The 15560-nt window shown below is 32.1% G+C and overlaps 1 protein-coding gene across 1 annotated transcript in view; it reads left to right on the top strand.

Annotated features, from left to right (window-relative positions):
- Positions 1-15560, top strand: part of LOC141343773 (receptor-type tyrosine-protein phosphatase mu-like) — a 107517-nt gene that overhangs the window by 18340 nt on the left and 73617 nt on the right. The window lies entirely within an intron of this gene.

The raw sequence follows: 15560 nt of genomic DNA, 5'->3' as shown, positions 1-15560 counted from the left end.
GAGAACCTTTTTGTATTTTTGTTGATATATTGGAAGCCAGTGGGAGCCAAAACTGATTACCAACATTCTTACAGGTTTGGAACAACATGAAGACTACGTCGAAATATGACTCTTACTTAAGTCATTAATCAAATATAAAAAGTCAGAATTATGACTTAAGTCTTTATTCAAAAGATAAAAAGTAGAAATATATTTTTAAGATAAAAAAGTCAAAATCATGACTTAAAAAGTCAAAATTATAAAATTAAAAAAATAAAATTGACTTAAAGTCAAAATTATGACTTGCTTAAGTCATTATTCAAAGATAAAAACAATGGAATTATGATTTTTAAAAATTAAAATTATGAGATAAAAAGTCAAAATTGTGATTTTTTTTCTTAAGTCATTATTCAAAGATAAAAAAAAATAATTATGACTCAAGCAGTTTTTTAAAGATAAAGTTGAAATTATGACTTAAGTCATTATTCAAAGATTAAAAGTCAAAATTATGACTTAAAAAGTCAAAATTGTAAAATTAAAAAGTTAAAATTATGACTTAAAGTCAAAATTATGACTTGCTTAAGTGATTATTCAAAGATAAAACAATGAAATTATGATTTTAAAAAATAAAAAGTATGAGATAAAAAGTCAAAATTGTGATTTTTTTTTCTTAAGTCATTATTCAAAGATAAAAAAATAAATTATGACTTAAGTATTTTTTTAAAGATAAAGTTGAAATTATGACTTAAGTCATTATTCAAAGATAAAAAGTCAAAATTATAACATTTAAAAGTTAAGATTATGAGATAAACTCACTTGTAAACTCATAATTTCGACTTTTTTGAAGTGATCATTTCGACTTTTTAAGTCATAATTTTTACTTTTTATCTTTGAATAATGACTTAAGCAAGAGTCATAATTTTGACTTTTTAAGTCATGATTTTGATTTTTTTTTTTTTTTGAATTATGACTTAAGTCATAATTTCATTTTTTTTTTTCTTAATTTCGACTTTTTTACATCTGACATTCTGACAAATGTTGAGAACCTTTTTGCATTTTTGTTGAGATAATGGAAGCCAATGGGAGCCAAAACTGATTACCAACATTCTTACAGGTTTGGAACAACATGAAGACGAAGTCGAAATATGACTCTTGCTTAAGTCATTAATCAAATGTAAAAAGTTGAAATTATTACTTAAAAAGTCAAAATTATAAAGTTAAAAAGTTACAATTATGACCTAAAGTCAAAATGATGACTTGCTTAAATCATTATTCAAAAATAAAAACAATGAAATTATGACTTAAAAAAGTAAAAATTCTAATATAAAAAGTCAAAATTATGATTTTTTTCTTAAGTCATTATTCAAAGATAAAAAAAATTAAATTATGACTTTTGTAATTTTTTTAAGAAAAAAAAGTCAGAATTATGACTTAAGTCATTATTCAAAGATAAAACGTCAAAATCATGACTTAAAAAGTCAAAATTATAAAATTAAAAAGTTAAAGTCAAAATTATGACTTGCTTAAGCCATTATTCAAAGATAAAAAAAATGAAATTATGACTTAAGTCAAAATTATGATTTTTTTCTTAAGAAAAATAAATAAACTAACTTAAAAAAAATTATGAGGTAAAAAGTCAAAATTATGACTTGTAAACTGATAATTTCGACTTTTTTGAAGTGATAATTTTGACTTTTTAAGTCATAATTGAAACTTTAAGTAAATTTCGACTCTTTAATAATAACTTAGATAATATTTTAGACGTTTTAGGTCAAAATGGAAATGGCCAATGGAAACCAAAACTGATTACCAACATACTTCAGAAGGTTTGGAACAACATGAAGACGAGTAATGATGATAGTTTTTGGGTGTACTGTCTCTTTAAGACTTGTTTTCATAACCTGTATCTTCAATATGTGTTTCAAACTTTTATACTTTTTAACTTGAAGTGTTTAATTGTTTACAAAAATGATAGTTTTCAGTGCTGTATTTGATTTTTGTCTGCATCTTTGCTCGTGGAGCTGAGAACCGCAATCTTTCCATCTGCACTTGAGGGCCGTGGGTGATGTTGAGTGTGTTTGAGTTCAGTAGAGATGAGCTGCGGCCCGCGGCGGCGTACTGTCCTACCTGACATGAGTGTGTGTGTGTGTGTGTGTGTGTGTGTGTGTGTGTGTGTGTGTGTGTGTGTGTGTGTGTGTGTGTGTGTGAGTGTGTGAGTGTGTGTGTGTGTGAGGGTTGAGGAACTGGAGGCTGTTTCTGGGTTCTGACCTCCTGCTGAAGGTCTCACTGTTTCTCATTTCTGCAGAGCTGATGGCGATGGATGAGTCTGAGTCTCTGGCCTTCACACCAGGCCTGCAGGGGTCTCTCTGTTTGAGTGTGTGTGTGTGTGTGTGTGTGTGTGTGTGTGTCAGAACTGCTTTTAGCATGTGTGTTGTGCAGCTTAACTTCTGCATGGACTTTGTTTGTTGCTGCTGGAGCTTCATGAACTTTGAGTGACTCATGATTTACAGGATTTCAGCTACACTTCCTGAAAGAGAAACCATAAAGGAAAGGAAAGGAAAGGGGGTGAGTGAGGCCAAGTATGGTGACCCATACAAGGAATTTGTGCTCTGCATTTAACCCATCCAAGTGCACACACACAGTAGTGAACACACACACACTGTGAACACACACACACTGTGAACACACACCCGGAGCAGTGGGCAGCCATTGCTGCGGCGCCCGGGGAGCAGTTGGGGTATCGGTGCCTTGCTCAAGGGACTCACCTCAGTCGTGGTATTGAGGGTGGAGAGAGTGCTGTACATTCACTCCCCCCACCTACAATCCCTGCCGGACCTGAGACTCGAACCTGCAACCTTTGGGTTACAAGTCCGAATCTCTAACCATTAGGCCACGGCTGCCCCGTGGCAGTAATAAAGTAATAAAGTAATAAAGTAATAAAGTATTAGTTTGTTGTTTAAGAAGACATATAAGAGATTGTGAACTGCATTATTATTATTTGATTATATTTCCTAAGGTGCACGTTCTATATCAAAAACATCATTTAGAAATATAAAGCTGTTTCTACTCTGATTTGTTGACTTTTTTTAAAAGGGTGTGTCCCCTTTAAGACTTCAATGTCAACGCCCACTGCTGTGATTGGCTTACATGTTTGCATATGAAATAAGTATTTTTTTTTTTTTACTATTTTTGAAGAACTATTTCTGTTTTCTTAAAGATCCTTTCAGTGGTCAGTTCTTAAGATTATTTTTTTCTGGGTGTGAAGAACATTTTAATAATCTAAAGATTAGATTTTTTTTTTCTTTTTAGCTACAAATAACCTTTAGAAACCAATAGCAGGTTTATCAAAACTGAAACTTAAATTTATGGAAGCCCATCTCCATCACATAAGAAAAAAAAAATTAAAAAGTTGAAATTATGACTCACTAAGACTAAATAATGACTTTAAAAATCATAATTACGAAAAAAGGCACAAATATGACTTGAAAAAAATCAAAATTATGAGCTAAAAAGAAGACATTATGACTTGCTTAAGTCATAACTCAAAGATAAAAAATCTAAATTATAACTTATGAAGTCAAAATCATGAGCTAAAAAGTCAAAATTATGATAAAAAGCTTTAGTCATAATTTAAAGATAAAAAGTCAAAATTATGACTTGTAAACTTTTTATCTTTGAATTATGACTTAAGTTTTTATCAGACAATTTCTAATTTTTATCTCATGATTAATACTACTTAAGTCAATTTCAGCTTTTTAAGTCATAATTTTGACTTTTTATCTGAATTTCACATTTTTATCTCATAATTACTACTTAAGTTCAAATTTTGACTTTTCAAGTCAATTTCAACTTTTTAAGTCATAATTTCGACTTTATTTTTGAATTATGACTTAATTTTTCATTAAGTCATATTCATCAAGTCAAAATTCATCATTTTGACTTTTTATCTAATAATTTCTACTTTTTATCTCATAATTACAACTTTTTAAGTCATAATTTTACCTTTTTTATTTCTTAATTTTGTTTCTTTAAGTCATAATTTCGATATTTTATCTCGTAATTATGACTTTTAAGATTTAAGATTTTTTTCTTATAATTTTGACTTTTAAAGTCATAATTTTGATTTAGCAAATTACAATAATGACTTTTTATCTCGTAATTATGACTTAGGGTTAGTGTTAAGGTTAGGGCTAACCCTAAAAATTAAAATAAAACAAAAAATACAGAACATATAATATATTACCAAAATAAAATGTAACTTAAATTTTAAAAACGACCTGAAAATATTAATAAAAACTACAATAGTGCTACAATTTAGATATTCAAAAAGTATGTATGTTAAAAATTATTTAATAGATAGTGTATATATAGAGTATTTAAAGAAAAACAAAACTAATGCAATAACAAAGACCAAAAATATCACAAAATATCAATTTAAAACAAAACAAAACATTATTAAAAAGTGTAATAGTATCAGGGATGCCAAAATAACACTGCTTTTCTTACTTAGATGTTTTTGTCTTGTTTCCAGCCAAAATATCTAAAAATTCTTAAATCAAGAAGGATTTTCTAGACGAGTGAAAATATTTTTTTTGTTTTCAGCAAAAACAAGTCAAAAGTTAGTGCGTTTTTGTTTGAAACGAGCAAAATAATCTGCCAATGGGGTAAGAAAAATAATCTTGTTTGCTGTTTGAAATTAGATTTTTTTTGCTTACCCCACTGGCAGATTATTTTGCCTGTTCTAAGCAAAAACTCACTTCATTTTGACTTGGTTTTTCTGAAAACAAAACAACTTTTACTCGTCTAGAAAATCCTTCTTGATTCAGATATTTTGGCTGGAAACAAGACAAAAACATCTAAATAAGAAAATCATTTTTTGCAGTGTGCCAATTACGAAGCTTTCTTTTTAACAGTGTAATCATGAAAACTCCTCTTTATATTTTAATCTGCATAGAGAGGTTTCAGCTGAGAGTCTTAAGAGATTTTAGATGTCCATCATTAGTCAATGATCTCTCCACCTTTCTGTAAAAACTCCTATTCTTGTTCGTGAAGCCTGATCTGATCTTGTGTTTTTCCTGAATGTTCATTTGTGATAGTTTCCTCTGAAACATTACACATCAGCCGTTCATTAGTTGGTTTAGCGCTGGGCTTGTTAGCCTAATGTCTGACGCACTCCTCTGTAATGACAGTTTGGGCCTGACAGCCATCAGTCCTGCTTTACATGTTTAACAAATGTGTTTCGGCGCAGTGGCAGATTGCAGAAACCAGTCTTTTTTCTCCCGTCTTTGTCAGTGGACTTCCATTAAGCTCAGCAAAGAGAGAACAAAGAAACACAGACATACAGAGAAGAATGAGTTGTACCCTTGAAAGTGAATTATTTTGTGGGAGGTATGCAGGCTTATCGTTCGCACACGTTATTGTTTCGCGAGCCGCACAAAGACGTCCGTCTGAATGCAAAGCTTCCCTCTGATTGCATGTTTTTCCTCTTGAAGAGTTTTAATAAAAGCCCGCTGACCGTTTTTACTTCAAACTAGTGAATAAATCTGCCAGAATACAATCTCTGATAACCTTGAGAGCTGCTGCAAAATTGAAAATACTGCTATAGTCTGTGTGTGTGTTTATATATATATATATATATATATACACTTGCACTCTCTGTTCTACTTCTTTTGTTTTTATTTTTTATATAAAAAGGAAAAACCTTGCTACATGTGCTGCGTTAGACTAATCAGGACTAGTCACAGCACTTATGTATTGTTGCTCTTTTTATGATGTACAAAAAATCGAAATTATGACATAAGTCATCATTCAAATATAAATAAATCGAAATTATGAAATTAAAAAGTAGAAATTATGAGATATTAATAGTCGAAATTATGACTTAAAGTAGAAATTATGACTTAATTCAAAGATAAAAAGTAGAAATTATGACTTAAAAAGTCAAAATTATGAGATACAAAGTCAAAATTGGGACTTAAGTCATAATTTAAAGATAAAAAGTTGAAATTAGGACTTAAAGTCTAAATTATGACTAAAAAAGTTGTGGAAAAAAAATGACTTAAAGTTAAAATTCTGAAGTAAAAGTTGAAATTCTGAGATAAAAAGTTGAAATTCTGAGATAAAAAGTCAAAATTATGAGATAAAAATTCTAAATTATGACTTAAAGTTGAAATTATGAAATAAAAAGTTTGAGATAAGTAAAAGAAAATTTTGAGATAAGTAAAAGAAAAGTCAATTATGAGAAGTCAAAATTGACTTAAAAATCAATGATAATAAAAAGTTGAAATTTTGAGGTAAAAAAGTAGAAATTATCACTTAAAGTTGAAATTTGTAGAGAAAAGTTGAAATTATGAGATACAAAGTCAAAATTTACTTAAAACTATTTAAATTATGAAATTAAAAAGTTGAAATTCTGAGATAAAAAGTTGAAATTATGAGATAAAAGGTCAAAATTATGAGATAAAAATTCTAAATTATGACTTAAAGTTGAAATTATGAAATAAAAAGTTTGAGATAAGTAAAAGAAAAGTTTGAGATAAGTAAAAGAAAAGTTTGAGATAAGTAAAAGAAAAGTCAATTATGAGATAAGTCAAAATTGACTTAAAAATCAATGATAATAAAAAGTTGAAATTTTGAGGTAAAAAAGTAGAAATTATGATTTAAAGTTGAAATTTGTAGAGAAAAGTTGAAATTATGAGATACAAAGTCAAAATTTACTTAAAACTATTTAAATTTTGAAATTAAAAAGTTGAAATTATGAGATAAAAAGTTGAAATTATGAGATAAAAGGTCAAAATTATGAGATAAAAATTCTAAATTATGACTTAAAGTTGAAATTATGAAATAAAAAGTTTGAGATAAGTAAAAGAAAAGTCAATTATGAGATAAATCAAAATTTACTTAAAAAAATCAATGATAATAAAAAGTTGAAATTCTGAGATAAAAAGTAGAAATTATTACTTAAAGTCTAAATGATAGCTTAAAAAAGTAGAAATTATGAATTAAAGTCGAAATTCTGGGATAAAAGTTGAAGTTATGAAATAAAAAGTTAAAATTAGAACTTTAAAAAAATTGAATTTATGACTAAAAAGTCTAAATTATGAGAGAAAAATCAAATCAAAATTCTTACTGACCATTAGGCTATTTTTTTTTTTATGTAAAATTACAACTAATTAGTATTTGGGGTAAAAGTAATTCATCTTTTAATGTCATAAATTGGTTTTTGTTGTAAATACACCTGACAAGATTGACACTGAATGACATTTTATCGGCAGTCTTCTGTAAATAAGGGGAAAATGTATGACATTAATTTTTTTCCTCAGAAAAACAAAAACAAAAATGCAATTAAATTAAACAGAAAATATTTTAATATTTTTCGAAGTATTTCAACAACAACTTGAAGCAGTATTACACTCACTGTTTTTATGTCTTTGACCCATATATAAATTTTAATTTTAATTTATATAATTTAATTGAATAATGTTTTATTGTATATTCTAAAGTCTTTATAGGTTGTATACTTCATAGAATTTTAACTATTTTTTAAATTATACTTATTTATACTATAACTTTCCTAATGTGTTGTTTTTTAAACTTTCCGATGTGGTATTGTGCATTGTTTTTTTGTTTTTTTTTCCAGTCGTCACAAAACGAGTGCTGGTTTGTCTGTCCGCTAGAATAGAGATGTTCTGTTGTGGGTTGTGTTCTGCACGAGGTCGATCGGGCGGCTGGAGTTCGGCGATTTTTGTGGAGGACGCGCTGAATGTTCAAGTGTTTTGTCACGGGAAGAAAGCGAGCGATTGTGAGAGTTTGGAGGAAAAGCGGCTTATTGTGTGCATCTCAAGGATGTTCCTTTAAGAGCTTCGGTTGTGTGTTTATTTACCATCAGTCTGTTTCTGCTGTCTCTCCTCAAACTCCAGCTGTGAGCAGATGTTTTACTGCTGAACTACATGATTGTCCTCAAGGAAACATCCATGGAAGGACACAGTAGATGTTGAGCTCCACTGAAGCATCGTGACAGAAGTTGACGTTCTGGTTCTCATCTGATCGTTTGTGAGGAACAGACATTATTTGAGATTAATCATCATATTAATATAATGTTCTCTCAGACCAGACACCTCACAGGAGATGCAAACAAATGATGAATGAAAACTTTCTTTCTTGTCTTTTCCCCATCTCTGTATTTTTTTAATCTGTCGTTCTTCTTCTCGTTCATCTCTCCGGTTGTGTCTGATGTCGTTCATCATCAGTAATGGCAGCTGAGTGGAAGCAGATGAGCTTCAGCGCTAATGAAGATAAATTCACTCCTGACTGTTTGTCTGCTTTTATTTTTTTAGCTTTGATTTTAAAGCGGTGGGAGAAATTAAATAAATAAGATAAGAATCTGCTTCAGCACTTTGCAGGCTGTTTGTAAAATCATCTCTCTCCATATCCGTCAGTCATAATGTATGTGGTGTCAGATGAATCACGCAGAGAAAACATGTTTCATTAGACCCGAACCTTCAGCCAAACTGAGAAAACCCCTGTTATACAGCAGACGGGAGAGTTCAGTCTGTCAGCGTTTACTTTTACTCTTACTTCCACATAAGTTTGCAGTTTATTTGATTTTCAGAGAGGATCAGCGTGAGTGTGGCTCTGTTTCTCACAAAGAGCATCACATGAGTTCAGAAGACTTGGAATATAGTGCACGACTGTTATCATGTCCTATGATGCATTTTGATGCAATATGTTGCATTAATGATGCATTACACATTACACATTATGATGCATTGTGATACTTTATGGAGTATGCATTATGTATTATGATGCATTGGCCATTACTTTGCGTTATGACGCATTATTATGTGTTATGTGTTTTCATGCATTGTGCATTATGATACATTGTGATGCTTGATGATGCATTATGCCTTATGATGTGTAATGCATTATGTTGTGCCATGATGCATCATGATGCATTATGTTATGATGCCTTATTCATTATGATGTGCCATGCTTATGATGCGTCACGTTGAGTTGTCATGCGTTATCATTGATGCGTTATGATGCACCATAATGCATTGATGCGTTTTGCATTATGATGTGTCATGATGTGTTATGATGCGTTATTATGGTGCCCCATGATGCGTTATGATGTTCCATGTGCTTCTGATGTCTCACGATGAGTTGTCATGTGTTATGCATTGATGCGTTATGTGTTATGCATTGTGATGCGCCATGATGTGTTATGCATAATGATGCATTATAATGTACCATGATGCGTTATGTGTTATGAAACGTTATGCATTACGATGCGTCATGATGCACTATGATGCGTTATGTGATATGCATATTGATGCATTATGCATTATAATGTGTCATGAGTCATGACGCGTTATTTTATGAGGCGTTATGCATTATGATGTGTCATGTGTTATGATGCGTCATGATAAGTTAGCATGCATTATGATGCGTAATGCGTTATCATTTGTTAAGCATTTTGATGCATGCGTTATGCTGCTTTGCGATGCGTTGTGCGTTATCATGCGTTATGCATTTTGGTCGGATATGTATTATGATGGACCATGATGCGTTATGATACATTATTTTATATTATGATCCATTATGAATTATGATGCATCATGATCTGTCATGTATTATGATGTGCCATGATGCGTTATACATGGATGCGTTATACGTTCTGATGCACCATGATACGTTATGCATTATAATGCGTTAAGAATTATGTGTTATGTTTTGAAGGTTTTTTTGTAATTAAAAACTAAGTTCAGTTGTTTACAAATGCTGCAATTCTAATCTGAAATTAGTCAAATAGTCTATTCAGTCAAATCAGTCTAAATTTACAAAACATAATTAATTAAAAATAATAATGAACCACAAACTAAGCATTGTTTTAAATTAAGGGGGAAATCCAAAGATGTTTGATTGATTTTTGTTACATCATGAGTAAATGCAGAGACTTGCACATGGAAAATATACTGTATAAATCGCTCCCACAACTTATTCATTTCCTTATTTGATTGGAATTGTGGCCATGAATTACGAATTAACTCTATTGTTTTATCAAAGCGTGGTCACATTTAAATCTTTTGTAACATTATAAATATCTGTACTGTTTAATCTGTCCTTGATGAATAAAAATAATTATGTCTTTCAGATAAACACTTTTGAATGGTGGTTGCGTAAGTTAGAGGTTGTTTTGAGAGCAGTGAGCATTAGATTTGGCATTGACTCTGTCGGCTGATGAAGGGCTGATGGGACAGATGCTAAATATCTCACACTCTCTCTGATCTCCATCCCAAACACAGACTCCAGCAAAACACTGAGCATCGATCCCGCGCTCGGTTGCCACGGTAACGCCGTCGCTCTAGTGATTGGGTTCACAGGGTACGACCCGCTTCCCTTCGTGTTAAAGCGCGACCCCGTGACCTCCTGATCTTCACCGGCAGATCGACACGTCACTCTAACAAATCAGATTGAGCCCGACGGGTCACGCCGCTGATCTCATTAAACCGCCTGCTAGAAGAGCTGCGTTACATTAACTAGTGTGAGGAGCGATCCGCTCCGTCCGTCAATACAGCCATCAGACCGTCAATGATTGAGATCGAGAGAGACGCCAGACAGAGAATGAAGAAGAAATCACCTTCAGACTGAGCGGATCGCATTATCACTGACAGTGTGAACACTCAACTACACTCTCGCTGTAATAAGTGCGATCGGAGCGAGTGAAGATGCAAATATGAAACGATATCAGAGTCGAAAATCACACCAATCAGACAAACTGACCTCAGCAGACATGAGTTGAGAATGATTCACACCAAAACAGAACATGTTACATTATGATGCTTTATGAAGCTTAAAGTTGCGTTATGATACTTTGTTGCGTTATGATTCTTTGTTGCATCAGTATTTTATGCTGCGTTACAATGCTGCATGATTCTTTGTTGCATTACGGTGCTTTATGCTGTGTTACAATGCTTTATGATGCTTCATGTGTGTTGCTTTTTTGCATTACAATGTGTTGTAATGCTACATGTTGCATTATGATACTTTATGAAGCTTTAAGTTGCGTTAGCGTTTTATGCTGCGTTACAAACTACATGAGTGTTCATGTTGCATTACGATGCTTTATGATGCATTGTTGCAATAATTTACTTTGCTTATCATATTTACTGACATATTGCTTAAGACTTTCTGATGTAAAAATTGTAATTAAACTTTATTTGGAGTACTACTGTACTCGTGCACAGTGCACATTTCTTAAAATTAATCCTACAATATGTTTTAATGTCACTGTTGATGAGTATCGTATGATCTTTAAATAATCTCAGTCTTTAAATGCAAAATATTCAGTGTACCTAATGTATACTTGCAATAGTTCCACTTTAGCAAAATCAGATATACTTAAGTATATCTTTAGTTGGACTTAAGCACTTAAGCGCTAATTAAAATGCATTAAGTACAAAATTAGTTGTTCCAATTTAGCAGACTTAAACTTAAAGGGGCTATATGCAACTTTTTCCCCAAAATAAACGTAACAATAGCCTTTTTATTTGACCATTTATGACTCAAACATCTCCTGATGAGCATACTGACACCTTGTCAGCTCACAGTGGGTGCACCTATAAGCCTGTATCCTGTTTTTCCTATTTTCTGTCGGGTCGGATTTTTCGCGCGCTGTCTGCGGATGTGACGTCAAGCGCGTTCGTGTTAAACGTTTCAGATCACTAGTCAGCATTTAGCTTATTATTGCAAACAAACTTAGTTTCTCAAACAATATATGTATTTGACTGTTCTTACCTCTGTAAACATAATGTTGACTTCTTTGCAGCGGATGACTTGTGAAGTTTGCACGTACGAACGCGAGCAGCGAGAGCGAGCAGAAAGGAAGAGCAATTTCGTTTTTTGGCCACAGGTGTCAGTCGCGAGTTTAAATTTCAGAAAATTGCATATAGCCTCTTTAAACGTTTAGCCAACCTAAAATGTGAAGTTGTACTAAGTGACAACTTCGATATTTGAGTTGATTCAACTTAAAATTATTAAGGTAGCCAGGTAACTTACCCAGCTTTTACGTTTAACAAATCAAATTTTTTGTTAAGTCAACTCAAATACAGGTCCTTTTCAAAAAAATTGCATATTGTGATAAAGTTCATTATTTTCTGTAATGTACTGAAAAACATTAGACTTTCATATATTTTAGATTCATTACACACAACTGAAGTAGTTCAAGCCTTTTATTGTTTTAATATTGATGATTTTGGCATACAGCTCATGAAAACCCAAAATTCCTCTCTCAAAAAATTAGCATATTTCATCCGACCAAGTGTTTTTAATACAAAAAAAGTCAACCTTCAAATAATTATGTTCAGTTATGCACTCAATACTTGGTCGGGAATCTTTTTGCAGAAATGACTGCTTCAGTGTATCTCAGTTGTCTCTTAGTACAACTTAACATTTCAAGTTGACTAAATTTATTTGATCTGACTGAACTTAAAATATTTAAGGCAGCAGGGTAACAAATTATTTTAAGTTTACTCAACGAATTGTGTGTTTTTTTTACAGTGATATATATACATTGCAATGCTTTACGGGGCATGAATTTGCTTTATGATGTGTTACAGTATTTTATGATGCTTTGTTGCATTACATTGCTTTGTTGCATTGTGTGTTACAATCACAAAACATTGTAAAGCAACAAAGCATCATAATGGTATTTTCAAAAATAGTTGCTTAGTTAATTTTCAAAAGTTACTTTTTTTAAAAAATACAAAAGATCGTACAGACCCAAAAAAAAGATGTTTGGATGTGTACAAATACATGTTATTTTATACTGTACAAATGGTCATTTCTAATGTAATATGCACAGCCACACACTTGTCCCATTGTCTCGTCATGTCTGGTCTGGTGTTGTGTAATCATGTCATCTATTTGCATGATAAAGGTGATGAGAATGAGCCATTAGGATGAACAGGAGCCGATAATGTGCTGATAATTTAGAAAACATTATTTAAATGTCAAGCTGTAATGATAAAGAGCCGCTAATAGTTCCATCTAAATGTCACACTGAAATTATTCAATTAGCCGCCGGTGAGAGAGGCCGAGCGTCATTTAGCCGTCCGTACAGCGTGTTTGACTCCCGTCAGCTCATCGTATGCTCTTGTTTGCTCACGTTTACAGTTTAACAGCGGGTTTGAGCTGTATATCACACACTCGCTGTTACTGTACTGACATTTACAGTATTTGAGAATTGTGTGAAATGTTTGATTTGTTTCCTCAGTAAATCTGAAGATGTTTTCTTGCTCAGTTTTTGTTTTATTTTCCTTTCCTTTTTTTCTCACTCTGCAATTGCTTTTTTACTAAATTGTTTGATTGGTGAAATAAGGAAAAATAAGAAATGCACAGTGAACTCTACACTTTTCACAGTCGTGTGTGGCACATTTTCTCTGTATTGAAGCAGAAATCGGCCTGATTCAGTCATTGCTGAGGTGTTTCTCCACGACTGACGCTGTTAAACACGCTGATGACGCGGCTCTGTCTTTCTGGACCATTCGCCATCATTACGTTTGGGTGGCAGATTTTCTCTATGTGTGTGTGTTTGAGGATTTTCCGTCCCGCTTGGACTCTTCCCCGTCACTGTGGGCCGCTGATAGTTACGCAAATGGAGGGATTTTAAAGCTCTATTTTCTGCATGACACTCTTTAAATGGCAGCAAACGCATGTGAAGGAGCCTTCAGACGTCCATCAGTCCTCATTCACTTCATTCCAGTCTGTTTTCACCCTTTAGTATTAAACATCTGAAAATATTTAGAGGAATAGTTTACCCAAAAAGAACATTTGCTGGAAATGTGTTCACCCTCAGGTCATTTTTTCCTTAGATTTGTATAAATGTGAGATTCCATCACTGTCTCACCAGTGGATCCTCTGCAGTGAATGGGTGCCGTCAGAATGAGAGTCCAAACAGCTGATAAAAACATCACAATAATTAACAAATTATTCCACACCACTCCAGTCCATCAGTTAACATCTTGAAAAGACTAAAGCTGAAACAAATCTATCATTAAGATCTTTTTAACTCAAATACGAGTCCATAATCCATAATAATGCTTCCTCCAGTGAAAAAAGTGGTCTGGTCTAAACAGATCAAGCACTAAAATCTGGATTTTGATGTGAGAGACAACAGGACATGGACTTTTATCACTGTAGGAAGCGTTATTATGGATTATGGACTCGTATTTTAGCCAGACGGTTTGACTTTTTAAGTTTTAAGACTTATTTTCTCATAATTTCGATTTTGTCATAATTTCAGTTTATCTTAAAATTTCGTCTTAAATCATAATTTCTATTTTTTTCATCTCATAATTTTGACTTTGTCATAATTTTTGATTGATCTCAAAGTTTTGGCGTAAATCGTAATTATGACTTTTTAAAATCATAATTTCCTTTTTTTATCTCATAATTTTGACTTTATTATAATTTAAATTTATCTTAATACTTCATCTTGAATCATAATTTCAATTTTTTTTCTCGTAATTTTTATTTTAAATTGTAATTGCAGTTTATCTCAACATTTTGTTTTAAATCATAATTTCGACTTTTTACCTTGTAATTTTAGTTTAAGTAAGTCATAATTTTGACATTAAGTCATAATTTCAACTTTTTATCTCACAATTTAGATTTTTTTTTAATCATAATTTTGATTTATCTCAAAATGTAGACTTTTTAAGTAATTATTTACCTTTTATATTTCGTAATTACGATTGAAGTCATAATTTTGACTTTTTAAGGCATTCGTTTTTTTCTTAAATGGAATGAAAATGTGCTGAAAATTGCATCACTACCTCACGAAAGGATCCTCTGCAGTGAATGGGTGCCGTCAGAATGAGAGTCCAAACAGCTGATAAAAACATCGCAATAATCCACAGCACTCCAGTCCATCAGTTAACATCTTGAGAAGACAAAAGATGAAACAAATCCATAGATTTTTTTAACTCAAATACGAGTCCATAATCCATAATAACGCTTCCTCCAGTGAAAAAGTAGTCTGGTCTGAATTAGGAGAGAAATCTGCACAGACCAAAAACAGCTCTAAATAAATATGAGTCTGGATTTTGATGTGAGTGACAACAGGAAATTGACTTTTTCACTGGAAGAAGCGTTACTATGGATTATGAACCTAATACATTTTAGTTAAAAACATCTTAATGATGGATTTCTTTTATCTTTTGTCTTCTCAAGATGTTAACCGATGGACTGGAGTGCTGTGGATTATTGTGATGTTTTTATCAACTGTTTGGACTTGATGGTGGCGTTCATTTTATAGTGAATCAAAAAACAAAAACAAACAATGATTGCATTGTTCTTGTTGTTTTTCCTGTTCAGATACTTTGTCAGTCAGTAACCTCACAGACGTGTGTTTAGAAAGTGATTCCGGAGACTTTTTCAGAATATAGATGCGTGTGGTGTAGCTGTTGGAGTTTGAATCGTCTCACGTTCTGCTCGTGTTTTCTCTTCTCCTCCTCATTCTTAAGTGGTTTTCACATCAATAGGACGGAAATGTCTGGAAATAAGAGCACTTGAATAATGGC

This window comes from Garra rufa, chromosome 10 (assembly GCF_049309525.1).
Source record: "Garra rufa chromosome 10, GarRuf1.0, whole genome shotgun sequence".
Taxonomy (NCBI): domain Eukaryota; kingdom Metazoa; phylum Chordata; class Actinopteri; order Cypriniformes; family Cyprinidae; genus Garra; species Garra rufa.
The sequence above is the reverse complement of the archived record's forward strand: the minus strand, read 5'-3'. Positions and strand labels throughout refer to the sequence as shown.